The 13,635-nt window shown below is 36.3% G+C and overlaps 1 protein-coding gene across 4 annotated transcripts in view; it reads right to left on the minus strand.

Annotated features, from left to right (window-relative positions):
• Frem1 (FRAS1 related extracellular matrix 1) overlaps positions 1-13,635 on the minus strand; it is a 164,877-nt gene that overhangs the window by 129,583 nt on the left and 21,659 nt on the right. The window lies entirely within an intron of this gene.

Consider the following 13,635-nt stretch of genomic DNA (forward strand, 5'->3'; position numbering starts at 1 on the left):
AAAACAAATAAACTAACTTGACCTTCAGGCCCATCTGAAAGGCAAGACAGACATTTCATTACCTGGCTTGTAGCTGTTGCTTCCGGATGCAACAGACCCCAACTGAGATGTCACCTGTGTGGTCCAACAGTAGACAGGCGGCCTCCCTATCATCCTTTGAGTTCAGAGAAAGGGACTGAACTCTTCGCTTCCATTTCCTCGTTAGTTAAATGGGAACTACAATAAAATTTGTGTGCAAGCTGATGGGATTATTTGCACGCTGCTTGAAAACATAATTAACTCTGAATCAACACAGCCCAACTAAGAAATAAGCTTCACTATTTGTTGCATTGACTGTCTAGCAATGAAGACACCTAAGAGACACTTGATGAGAAACTGGAGAAAAATTTTTTTTTCCTAAGTGAGCATTCAACTTTTTGTGTATGTGTAATGAGGACCATGAATTGAGTGGCATAGTTTCAATATACAGAGTTAATGATATGGGTGTGTGTACATTGTATTTATATCATCTACAATACTACTTATAATGTACTCAATTTGCACTACTGGAGTCTGTTTCTACTTCCCTCACTTAGAATTTCATGATTATTTCTCTATTCTAAAGAATTGGAAAGGTTTTATCCAAAGTAAAATGTATCAGAGTATCTCCTTAAATTCAGACTATACTTAAGTGAACCAGTGGTGGATTCTCATGCCCATAAAAAAGTTAACAGTTTAATGATTTTCATAAATTCTCTATATAACCAGTAGATACTGAAATAAATTTTGCTAGAGGGTGTACACAAATGCCTCTGGCACCCCCCCCCCCTCAAGCCATACCCTGTGCCACCTGCTCTGCACACCCAGTTGTGCCCACCATGGCCACCATCTTGTAGCTGGTAGGAAAATGGTGCCTGCTAAAGAGCAGAGGCATTGTTGAGCACGTGAGGGAGTAGGAGTGGGAAATGCTCTTCCAAAAATGGGTTTAGTGGCTAAACAGATGGTGTTGCCTCATGTGGTAATAAATACCTCACCACAAAAACCAAGAGCACTTCAGAAGCAGAGTTTTCTTATAACCTGGGAGAGAAGTGTGAACACACTTCTCAGGCTGCTGACAACTTTCCAAACAGCATATTGGTTCAACATCAGGAATGAGAGGGGAAGGCAAGCACAGAAGCCCAAAAATTGGAAGATGGAAAACGAGTGGTAGGATGCATCATGAACAATATCTCTTGTACTCAAGACTATGAAAAAGTAGAATAAAATCCCATCATCACTTTGAATCAGAACAAGCTCAGTTCAATGAGCAATCTCTATTTGCTGCTTTTTTTTTTGTTCATTATCTTTATTGCAAGCATTTTACTTGCAACTATTTCAAAGTGCTAGTTTAATTACAAGCATCTCTTTGGTTGATGAATAAATGTGTTTGTGCTAATTTTAAAAATGCCTCTATTAACTACATTTATGAATACATCAGGGGAAGACAGCTTATGGTGCCACTGTTTGAAACCTTTCACTTTGGAGGAAGCACCTGACCTGTGTCACTGAAGAACAAGTATGCTTACAGATTAGCTTGATTTTTATGGTGTTGGTCCTAAAATAAAACTGTTCACATACTCCCACTGATCCTGTTGCCCAGAGTTAGCCTAAATTTGTCTGGCTTATTTATGCAAAAATGCAAATTTGGTCTTTGAACTTCCACAAAATACAATCTTTTTTCCCATTTACATATGGCATCTAAGTCCATACTGAAAAGCAATACATTTAGAGACTCTTAGGTAACTGAGCAGGTAGGTGTCTTCCAAACAGGGAGATGAACAAGGAAACTGCTTTCTGAGATTTGAACTGGTTAAATCAACACATAAAAACAGCAAGGGCCCCACCCTCTCCTGCATGCTTATCTCAGTGTCCTTCACTGGCTCTTCCTATACTGCCTGACTTTTTAATATTGGAGATGGACCAGTGCTTGGACTGGCTTTCTGTCTACCCTCACTCCTCTTGATCTCATTTCTTGTCTTTAAGTACAACTTTAAAGTTTGTTTTAGTTCATTTTTTCATGAGTGTGACCAAAAGACCTGACAAGAACAATTAGAGTAGGAAAAGTTTATTTGGGGCTCATGGTTTCAGAGATCTCAGTCCACGGTTGGCCACCTCCATAGCTCTGGACCTGTGATGAGGCAGAGGATGAGACAGAGGACATGGCAGAGGAAAGTAGCTCTAGCATAGCCAGGAAATAAAGAACTTTCTGTTCACCAGGGATAAAGGCACAATCCCAGTGACCTACCTCTTCCAGCAATGCTCTAACTGCCCAGTTAATCCATATGAATGGATTAATGCACTAATTAGGTTAAGGCTCTCATAACCCATATGCAACTCTCCTTAATATCTCCATGTAGGCATGTAACAGTTATCTCAATCCTTATGTAGCCAAAATCAAACGCTCCATCTTTCCTCCTTTGGTCTTACCTAATTTAATGGCAACTCCAACTTTTTAGCTGTTCCTTTCTTTGTCTCTCTATGCCCAAACAAAAATTCCTTCTGGTTCTTTGTGATGGACAGACCTTAGGGTAACCACCAATAATCCAGTTCCTAGTAACCAGAAGTTCCTACTCCTTGAGTGTCAGCAGATATTGTGACATTTCCAGCCAACAGGATAAGGCAAAGGTGATTACATGTTACCACACAGAGGACTCTGTCGTGACTGAATGGAGCCAGAGGCTCTGCTGCTGCACTGGAAGCAGAAGGCTCTGGAGTTCTGCTGCCACAACAAAATGACTCTGTCAACAACCTGAATGAGCTTGAAAATGGATTATTCCAAGTGAAGTCTCCCAATATGAGTGGAGCCCAGTCAACACTTTGATTGACAACTGGGTCACAAACTGAATCAGAGAACCCAGCCAGGTCACGATCAGACCCCAGACCAATGGAAACTATGAGATAAGAAATACGTGTGGCAATGTAGAAACCCTTCTGCCTCAGAAATCAACTACTAGATGGGTAGACATACAAACAACATGAAAAAGTTAGATAACAAATTGCCTCAAACAAACCAAATACATCAAAAATACAATCTATCAACACTACAATGAAAGAAATGTCAGAGAAGGAGTTTAGAATGTTCATAGTTAAACTGATCTACAAGGTAAAGGATGATATAAGGGAGCAAATAAAGGAAGAAAAAGATCTTTTCAATAAAGAGAAAGATACTCTGGGGGAAAAAAAAACAGAAACCCTCAAAATGAAGGAATCAATAAATCAAATAAAAAATTCATTGGAAACTATGGCCAGCAGACTAGACCACTTACAAGACAGAGACAAAATATATAATCTTGAAAATGAAGTTGAGCCTGGAGAAAAGACAGTAAGAAAGCATGAACAGAACTTCCAAGAAATATGGAATAACATGAAAAGACCAAACTTAAGATTTATTAAGATAGATAAAGGCTTGGAGATACAAACCAAAGGAAAGCATAATCATTTCAGTGAAATACTGTCTGAAAATTTTCCAAACCTTAAGAATGAAATGGAAAATTAAATACAGGAAGTCTCTAGGACCCCAAATATACAAAATTACAACAGACCTACACCAAGTCACATTATGATGAAGATGCCTAACATATAGCATAAGGACAGAATTCTTAAGGCTTCCAGAGATAAAAAGTCAAGTAACATTTAGAGGGATACCAAGTCAGATCTCAGTTGATTTTTCAACCCAGACCCTTAAAACTAGGAAGTTTTATAATAATGTATAGCAAGCTCTGAAAGAAAATGGATAACAACTAAGAATACTATACCCTGTAAAACCAAGACTCAGATCTGATGATGAAATAAAAAAAAACTTTCATGATAAACAAAAGTTAAAACTAAAAAACCTGTCCTACAGAACATTCTCAACAAACTATTTCATGAAAAAGAAATAAAAAATATAAATGAAATCCAGCAAAGGTAGGGACTACACTAGAAGAATAGTCAATCAAAAAAGAAGGTAATTCAAATTAAAAATCAGAAATAATTCAACATGACAGGGAATAAGAATCATTTCTCAATAATAACATTCAATGTAAATGGCCTAAACTCAACAAACAAAAGACAGACCAGCAGACTTGATTAAAAAGTAAGCCCCAACCATATGCTCTCTGCAAGAGACTCACCTCATAGGCAAAGACATCCACAGACATTGTAAAAGAATGGAGGAAAACATATCATCCACATGGGTTTCTATCCTCATATCTGATAAAGTGGACTTCAAGTCAAAATTATCAGAAGGGACAAACAAGGCCATTTCACACTTAAGAGAACTATACATCGACAAGATATAATAATCTTAAATATTTATGCCCCAAACAATAGAGCATCTACATACATCAAACAATCCTTCACAATCTCAAGAATCAAATAGATCAGAATACAATAATACTGGGTGACCTCAACATGCCTCACTCACCAAATGATAGATCTTTAGATCAAAAACTAAACAAAAAAAAGCTATAGAATTAAAAAGTAAAATTAATAATTTAGACTTTACAGACTTATATAGAATATTTCATCCATCAATGAATGAATACACTTTCTTTTCAGCAGCAAATGGAACATTCTGTGAATGTTAGTCTACATCTTAGTCCTCAAAGCAACTCTTAGCATACAAAAAAATAGAGATAATACCTTGCATTCTATCAGCTCAAAATGGAATGAAATTAGAGATCCACCCATACCTGTAGCCTGTGTGGGTCCCAGGCTCACAGGAGGCCCAGTACACTCCCCAGCAGGGCAGATACCAGCCAGAGCCTAGCCTCTGGCACAAGACTGCCCCTTCTGACCAACAGACTACAGAGAGAGGTCAAGCCCAGAGGCCCAGATCCACCCGCACCAACTTGTGCAGGACCCAGATCCAGGATGCAGTAGCATTCATTGAGGGACACCAGCAGGGTCTGGAAGCCCAACATCAAGGTGAGGTACAGACAATCTACATGGGTACTACAAGAATATAGGGAAGAAACTGTAATATCTCAGATCCACACTGCAAAAAAGGAAGACACATAGACAACATGAAAAAACAGGGAGGAAAGTGCCCAAAACAAACCAGGACACTATAATAACAGAACCCATGGACAGCGAAGTTGATGAAATGTCAGAGAAGGAGTTCAGAAGGTTCATAATTAAAATGATCTGTGAATTAAAGAATGACCTAAATGAGCAAATATAGGCAAAAATTGATCATTCCAACAATGAGATAAGAGAGCAAATACAGGTAGCAAAAGATTACTTCAAGAGAGAGAGACTCTGAAAATAAAAAAGTCAGAAATCCTTGAAATGAAGAATACAATAAATCAAATTTAAAAAACTCAATAGAAAGCATAACCAACAGACTAGATCACTTGGAAGAAAGAACGTCAGATAATGAAGACAAAGTATACAATCTGAAAATAAAGTTGATCACACAGAGAAGATAGTTAGAAACCATGAACAGAACATCCAAGAATTGTGGGACAGCATGCAAAAGACCAAATCTTAGAGTTATTGGGATAGAGGAAGGCATAGAGTTTCAAACCAAAGTAATGCCCAATCTCTTCAATGAGATAATATCAGAAAATTTCTCAAGCATAAAGAACAAATTAGAAGACCAAATACAAGAGGCTTACAGGACACCAAATATACAAAATTATAGTAGATCTACACCAAAGCACATTATAATGAAAATGCCTAGCATACAGAATAAGGATAGAATCTTAAAAGCCGCAAGAGAGAGGAATAAGATCACATAGAGGGGGAGACCAATTCATATCTCAGCAGATTTTTCATCCCAGACCCTCAAAGCCAGGAAATCGTGGAACAACATATACCAAGCTCTGAAAGAAAATGGATGCCAACCAAGAGTCTTATATCCAGCAAAACTAAGCTTTAGATTTGATGATGAAATAAAAACCTTCCATGATAAACAAAAGTTAAAAGAATTTACAACTAGAAAGCCTGCACCACAGAACATCCTCGGCAAAATATCTCAAGAAGAGGAAATGAAAAACGATGAAAATCAGCAGAGGGAGGGATAACACTAAAGGAAAATCTAATCAGAGGAGAAAACAAGTCACATTAAATACCAAAAATAAACAAAATGTCTGGGAATACAAACCATGTCTCAATAATAACCCTGAATGTTAATGGCCTAAACTCACCAATCAAAAGACATAAACTAGCAGATAGAATTTAAAAAAAAAAAAAAAACCTAACAATATGCTGCCTCCAAGAGACTCATCTTATAGAAAAAGACATCCACAGACTGAAGGTGAAGGGTGGGAAAAATCATACCACCAATATGGACTGCGGAAGCAAGCAGGGGTTTCCATCCTTATATCAAATAAAGTAGACTTCAAACTAAAGTCAATCAAAAAGGATAAAGAAGAATACTACATACTGCCCAAGGGAACCATACACCAACAAGACTTAACAATTATAAATACATATGCCCCAAACAATAGAGCATCTATGTTCATCAAACAAACCCTTCTAAAGTTCAAGAGTCAAATAGACCACACACAATAATTTTGGGTGACTTTAACACACCTCTTTCATCACTAGATAGATCTTCCAAACAAAAGCTGAGCAAAGAAACTATAGAACTCCATAATATAATCAATAACTTAGACTTAACTAACATTTATAGAATATTTCATCCTTCAGTGAGAGAACATACTTTCTTCTCAGGAGCACATGGATCCTTCTCTAAAATAGAACATATACTATGCCACAAAGCAACTCTTAGCAAATATTAAAAAGAAGAGACTACCCTGCATTCTATCATATCATAATGGATTGAAATTAGAAATCAATGATAAAATAAGGAATAAAATCCACTCCAACATCTGGAGACTAAATAATATGCTACTGAATAAACAATAGGTTACAGAAGATATCAAGAGGAGATTTAAAAAATTTAGAGGTGAATGAGAATAGAGATACAACATATTGAAATCTCTGGGACACTATGAAAGTAGTTCATAGAGGAAAGTTCATTGCATGGAGTTCATTTCTTAAAAAGAAGAAAAAGTCAACAAATAAATGACTTAATAATACAACTCAAAGCCCTAGAAAAAGAAGAACAAATCAACACCAAAAGCGGCAGAAGACAGGAAATAATTAAAATCAGAGATGAAATCAATAAAATTGAAACAAAAAAATTGAAAAAATTGACAGAACAAAAAGTTGGTTCTTTGAAAAAATAAATAAGATTGACAGACTTTAGCCATGCTAACAAAGAGAAGGAGACAGAAAACTCAAATCACTAACATATGTGATAAAAAAGGAAATATCACAACAGACACTATAGAAATACAGAATATAATTAGAAATTATTTTGAAAACTTGTACTCCAATAAAATAGAAAATATCAAAGGCATCCACGAATTTCTAGAGTCATATAATTTGCCCAAATTGAATCAGGATGATATACATAATTTAAACAGATCTATTTCAAGTGATGAAATAGCAGATACCATCAAAAGTCTACCAACCAAGAAAAGCCTAGGGCTGGACAGAAACACAGCTGAGTTCTAAAAGACCTTTAAAAAAGAACTAATACCAATACTCTTCAATTTATTTCAGGAAATAGAAAAAGAGACAGCACTTCCAAACTCATTCTATGAGGCCAATATCACTCTGATTCCAAAACCAGACAAAGACACATCAAAAAAGAAAACTTCAGGCCAATATCTCTAATGAACATAGATGCAAAAATTCTCAATAAAATTCTGGCAAATCAAATACAAAAACATATCAAAAAGATTGTGCACCATGATCAAGTAGGATTCATCCTAAGTATGCAAGGTTGGTTTAACATAAGGAAATCATTAAATGTAATTCATCACATCAAAAGACTTAAAAAAAATAACCCAATCAATAAATGGGACAAGGACCTGAACAGACACTTCTCAGAAGATGATATACAATCAATCAACAAACACATGAAAAAATGTTCATCATCACTAGCAATTAGAGAAATGCAAATTAAAACCTCTCTAAGATTTCATCTCACTCCAGTCATAATGGCAGCTATTATGAAGACAAACAACAATAAATGTTGACGAGGATGTGGGAAAAAAGGTACAATCATATATTGCTGGTGGGACTGCAAATTAGTGCAGCCAATATGGAATGCAGTAAGGAGATTTCTTGGAAAATTGGGAATGGTACCACCATTTGATCCAGCTATCCCTCTCCTTGGTTTATACCCAAAGGACTTAAAAACAGCTTACTATAGAGACACAGCCACATCAATGTTTATAGCAGCACAATACACAATAGCTAAACTGTGGAACCAAACTAGATGCCCTTCAATAGATGAATGGATAAAAAATGTGGCATATATACTTAATGGAATATTACTCAGAAATAAAAGAGAATAAAATCATGGCATTTGCAGGTAAATTGATGGAGTTAGAGAAGATAATGCTAAGCGAAATTAGCCAATCCCAAAAAACAAATGCTGAATGTTTTCTTTGATATAAGGAGGCTGATTCATAGTGGGATAGAGAGAGGGCGTATAGAAAGAATAGATGAACTCTAGATAGGGCAGAGGGGTTGGAGGGGAAGAGAGAGGACATGGGGTTATAAATGATGGTGGAATGTGATCATCATTATTATCCAAAGTACATGTATGAAGACATGAATTTGTGTGAATCTACTTTGTATACAACCAGAGATATGAAAAATAGTGCTCTATATGTGTAATAAGAATTGTAATGCATTCTGCTGTCATATATAAATTTTTTAAAAATTGAATGAAATTATAAATTAACAATCAAATAAAAATAGAAGCTCCTCTAACACTTGGGGACTAAATAATACATTATTAAATGACCAATGGATAGCTAAAGAAATCAGGGATGAAATAAAAAAAAATACTTACAGGCAAATGAGAATAGTGAGACAACATATCAAAATCTCTGAGACATTATAAAGGCAGTTCTAAGAGGACAGTTCATTTCATTGAGCTCATTCATTAAAAGAACCAAAAATCATCAAATAAAAAACCTAACTTTACATCTCAAAGCCCTAGAAAAAGAACAAACCAGCACCAAAAGCAGTAGAAGACAGGAAATAATTAAAATCAGAGCCGAAATTAATGAAATAGAAACAAAAAAATTTTTCAAAAAATTAATGAAACAAAAAGTTAGTTCTTTGAAAAAATAAACAAAAATTGATAAACCCTTAGACAAGTTAAGGAAGTAAAAGAGAAAACCCAAACTACTAAAACTTGTGGTGAAAATATCACCACAGACAACACTGGAATACAGATGATAATCAGAAGCTACATTGAAAAACCTATACTCCAATAAAATTAAAAATCTTGAAGACATTAACAAATTTCTAGAGACATATGGCCTACCCAAATTGAATCAAGGGGACATATTTAAACAGATCAATTTCAAGCAATGAAATTGAAAATGGCATCAGAAGCCTAACAACAAAGAAAAACCTAAGACCAGATGGATTCTCGGCCAAGTTCTACCAGACTTCCAAAGACAAATTTACAGCAATACTCTTCAAATTATTCTATGAAATAGAAAAGGAGGGAGCCCATCCAAAGTCTAGTATTAAGACTATTAAGCTAGTAATTACCCTGATACCAAAACTAGACAAAGACATCTCAAGGAAAGAAAGCTTCAGACCAATATTCCTGATGAACATAGAATCAAAAATTCTTAATAAAACACTGGCAAATCATATACAAAAATATATTAAAAATGGTGGTGCACCATGATCAAGTGGGGTTCATCCCAAGGAGGAAAGTTTGATTCAACATAACATATAGAAATCAATAAATGTAATTCATCACATCAATAGATTTAAAGACAAGAATCACATGATCATCTCAATAGATGCAGAAAAGGCGTTTGACAAAATTCAGCATCCATTCATGTTCAAGCATTAGAAAAACTAGGGATAATAAGAACATACCTCAACTTTATAAATGGTATATATGCCAAACCCAAGGCCAACATCATTCCAAATGGAGAAAAATTAGAAGCATTCTCCCTAAAAACTGGAACAAGACAGTGATGCCCTCTTTCACCACTTTTATTCAACATAGGCCTTGAAACCCTCGCCAGAGCAATTAGACAAAAGAAAAAAAATTAAAGGGATATGAATAGGAAAAGAAGAGCTCAAACTATCCTTATTTGCCAATGACATTATTCCATATTTAGAAAACCCAAAAAACCTCCACTAAAAACTTTCTTGAACTCGTAAATGAATTCAGCAAAGTAGCAGGATATATGATTAACACCCATAAATCAATTGTGTTCCTACACACCAATGACTAATGAGCTGAAAGAGAAATCAGGGAAACTATTCCATTCACAAAAGCCTCAAAAAAAAAAAAACTTGGGGATCAATCTAACAAAAGAGGTGAAAGACCTCTACAATGAAAATTACAGAACACTAAAGAAAGAAAATAAAGAAGAACTTGGAAAATTGAAACACCTCCCATGCTCTTGGACAGGCAGAATCAATATTGTTAAAAATGGCCATACTACCAAAAGTGCTATACAGATTTAATGCAATTCCCATTAAAATTCCAATGATGTTCTTCATATAAATAGAAAAAGCAGTCATAAAATTCATTTGGAAAAATAAGAGGCCCAAAATAGCCAAAGCAATCCTTAGCAAGAAAAGTGATACAGGAGGCATCACAATACCAGACCTTAAATCATACTACAGAGCTACAGTAACAAAAAAAGCATGGTGTTAGCACAAAAATAGAACTGAAGACCAATGGAACAGAAGAGATGACACAGAGACACACCCACATAACTACAGTTGTTTCAGGCTATACAAAGGCACCAAAAACATACAATGGCTGCTCATCTTAGAGAAAAACCAGAGAACCTGATGACCCATAAAGTGCTGTTTGATCGGCTTCTGCCTTCCCTCTTTCACTGCATTCCCGTTTGTCTTCTTTGTTGCTTACTCTGCACAGCCACACTAGCGTCTTTGCTTTCCCTCAGACAAATCAAGATCAGCCTTTCCACCCCCCGCCTTCCCCTTCTGGAGCTTCTCACCTACTGACATGAGCTTATCCCCCAGGCATCAAATGTCATATCTGCAGTTCAGCCACATCTAACTACCTCATTAAAATTATGACATTGTTATCCCCCAGCATCCTCTTACCCTTTTTTGCTTTGTTTTTAACCTTAGAACTTATAGCTGTCTAACCAGTGCATGTTTTAGATTGTTCATTGCCATTTCCCTTGTGGAGGTGTGAATTTATCTGTTTTTTATTTATAGATTTATCCTCAGTGCCTGGGACAATGTCTGATCTGTCAACAAATACTCATTAAAGGAGTAAGTAAATTAGGGAGACATGCCTTAAATTATAAGGAACTGTCATCACCATCATCATAGTGATGATGTCATATGAAATATTGAAAGTTACCACAATGGGATATATGGGGGGGGGGGGAAATTCCATTTTTTGTACCTTCAACATTGAGGTCGAGATTTCTGATTACAAAATGCCACAGTTTGAGACATTTTGATGAGTCTCAAACTGACTAGTCAGCCAACTAGTCTTACCCAGGCAGCACCTCCAGTCAAATACCAAAAGAGATATAAAATCTAAGGTAAAAATCAGAACATACCACATTCTGTCACTTCCTTCCCCTGCAACACTGAGAATCTATTCTACAGAGATAAAAGCAGCCTCTACTAGGATACTGGAACAAAGACGTTTGTTGCAGTTTTCTCCACACAAAGCTAACACCCATCAACAAGAAAACAGCTACAGAGAGCAGGTATATTTATACCATCAAATACACCGTGCCTTCAAAACTTGAATTAGAGATATATCACTCATGTTGGAGGAATTTCTGCAAGGTATTGTGGAATTAGGAAAAGCAAAAGAAAAGAGAATGTATGTTTTCTTCCATTTGGTAAAATAACAATAAAAGCTATATCTTTGTATATTCGTAGATGTATATGGAGATACATGTTGCACATAATTATGTGAATTATGTGAGCATGGAGACAAATATAGACAGATAAGCCTGAGGTCATCAAGAGGGCTTATCTGAATAGGGCAATGTATTACAGGTAGAGAGGGAAAGAGGAAGGGAGGATATTATGGACAGAATGTGCCCTGCTACCACCAGATCCATATACTGAAACCCTGTCTCTATAGAGACAGGATCTGGAGGTAAATTCTTTGGGGAGGTCATCAGATTTACATTAGGTCATAGGGAGAGTCCTCATGATGGGATCCTTGTAAGAGAATGAGGAAACCAGAACTTGCTTTGTTTCTCTGTTGTGGCAGAATGCAGTGAGACTTACGCCTCTAAGGACTAGAAAGAAGGCCCTCTCTGGGAATCAAAGCATCAGGCACCTTGATCTTGGACTTCCCAGCCTGCAGAACTGGGAGGAATAAATTCCTGGTATAAGAACCATTCAGTCTATGATATTTCTGTTACAGCATCCCAAGCTGACTCACAGAAATATTTATTTTATTTTATTTTATTAGTTCACTTTTTTTTAATGTGGTGCTGAGGATCGAACCCAGTGCCTCACACTTGCTAGGCAAGCGCTCTACCACTGAGCAACAATCCCAGCTCCAAATAGCAATGTTTTTAGAAAATGAAAAGCATGCAATTTAAAAACATGAAACTGCATAATACAAAAATCACATATGTGCATTTGTATGAAATCATATAGTGTATGTGTGATGTAAAAAGAAACCTAAAAGCAATTTTTTGTACGTCAAAGCTTTTTTGAGAGTATGTTTGCAGAGAACCTGGAAAATAATACTCTATATTATGAACAAACATTTTTTCTGACAAAGGCAATATAAAGAAGTCTATCTCACAGGCAAACATGCCCTCGTGTCATCATGTTACTTAACAGAAAATATATTTAAGAAAATATTTGCATAATTAGTTACCTGAACCAGCCATCAAGGGACAAAGGATGGATACATTTTTCTTCTCAGATGTGGCCATTCACCTAGTGGGAGGATTATGAATCCCAAATGAAACAGAAGAACACAGCAAAATGGAGAGGCACCACGGGTTTTATCCAACAGCCAACCCCAATGGGCTGTGTGTGACAGGCACAGTCCAGGGCAGAGTAGGTATATGCATGTTGTCCTGGAATAATCTTCCTTGGCCACCCACTCAGCCAACAGCTGAAACAAATCCCCTTTGGAGGCCCACAGATGTCTCGTATTCTATGAACAGGCACATAAAACAAGGGCTTTGATTCAGAGCTAAGTTCCTGGTCTTTGTACATGCTGTGAACCACTGGTCAGCCTTCTCTAGCCCAGTCCCACCCTGACTCTTTACAACACATCCCAGCCTTGCTAACATCTCCACACTTCTAGAGCCAGACCTGGGTATATTGTGAATAAATCAATCTCAATGGAAGAAAATTATCTTAGAATTTTTGTCTAAAGTTGGTGTTTAATAATTTTATTGTTTTGGTTTAGCGCTGTTTTAATAAGAAGGCAAGGTAGACTGACATGAAACAAATCAATCAAAATCTTCTGTTTCATGTTAGCCACTTCCAATATCAAATAAGCTCCTCTCAGATAAATTTTAAAGATAATAGAGCAAATATTTCCTTCCTTTCTCTTCTGGTAACCTACTACCTCTTTTCCAAAATCTATCTGTGACA

This window comes from Marmota monax, unplaced genomic scaffold, assembly GCF_021218885.2.
Source record: "Marmota monax isolate L192 unplaced genomic scaffold, Marmota_monax_Labrador192_F-V1.1 WCK01_AAM20220418_F8-fsc00033, whole genome shotgun sequence".
Taxonomy (NCBI): domain Eukaryota; kingdom Metazoa; phylum Chordata; class Mammalia; order Rodentia; family Sciuridae; genus Marmota; species Marmota monax.